A 1,171-nucleotide genomic window follows, 5' to 3' on the forward strand; every position below is an offset into this window, starting at 1 on the left:
GATATCTTAGAAGCGGAATAAGTTGAATTGAATAGAAAAATAGTAGTACTTTGCATTAAATCATGAGGAACAGCAGAGCTCGACACCTTAATCTATGGAGTGCAGAAACTCTACCGTTGAAAATACATAAGTGATGAAGGTCCAGGCATGGCCAAATGGCCAGCCCCCAAACGTGATCAATATGATCCAAAGTTGAACTAAAAATCATAAGATGTAAATACAATAGTAAAAAGTCCTATTTATACTAAACTAGTTACTAGGGTTTACAGAATTGAGTAAATGATGTAGAAATCCACTTCCGGGGCCCACTTGGTGTGTGCTTGGGCTAAGCTTGAAGTTTACACGTGGAGAGGTCATTCTTGGAGTTGAACGCCAGTTTGTAATGTGTTTCTGGCGTTGAACTCCACTTTGCAACTTGTTTCTGGCGTAGGACGCCAGACTGCAGCATGGAACTGACGTTGAACGCCAGTTTACGTCATCAATTCTTATTCAAAGTATAAACTATTATATGTTTCTGGAAGGCCCTGGATGTTTACTTTCCAACGCAATTGGAAGTGCGCCATTTGGAGTTTTGTAGCTCCAGAAAATTCACTTTGAGTGTAGGGAGGTCAGAATCCAACAGCATCATCAGTCATTCTTCAACCTCTGAATCTGATTTTTGCTCAAGTCCCTCAATTTCAGCCAGAAATTACCTGAAATCACAGAAAAACACACAAACTCATAGTAAAGTCCAGAAATGTGAATTTTAATTAAAAACTAATAAAAATATACTAAAAACTAACTAAATCATACTGAAAATATACTAAAAACAATGCCAAAAAGCGTATAAATTATCCGCTCATCACAACACCAAACTTAAATTGTTGCTTGTCCCCAAGCAACTGAAAATCAAATAGGATAAAAAAGAAGAGAATATACTATAAATTCCAAAATATCAATGAAACATAGCCCCAATCAGATGAGCGGGACTTGTAGCTTTTTGCCTCTTGAATAGTTTTGGCATCTCACTTTATCCATTGAAGTTCAGAATGATTGGCATCTATAGGAACTCATAATTCAGATAGTGTTATTGATTCTCCTAGTTCAGTATGTTGATTCTTGAACACAGCTACTTTATGAGTCTTGGCCGTGGCCCTAAGCACTTTATTTTCCAGTATTACCACCGGATACA

This window comes from Arachis ipaensis, chromosome B01 (genome assembly GCF_000816755.2).
Source record: "Arachis ipaensis cultivar K30076 chromosome B01, Araip1.1, whole genome shotgun sequence".
Classification (NCBI taxonomy): domain Eukaryota; kingdom Viridiplantae; phylum Streptophyta; class Magnoliopsida; order Fabales; family Fabaceae; genus Arachis; species Arachis ipaensis.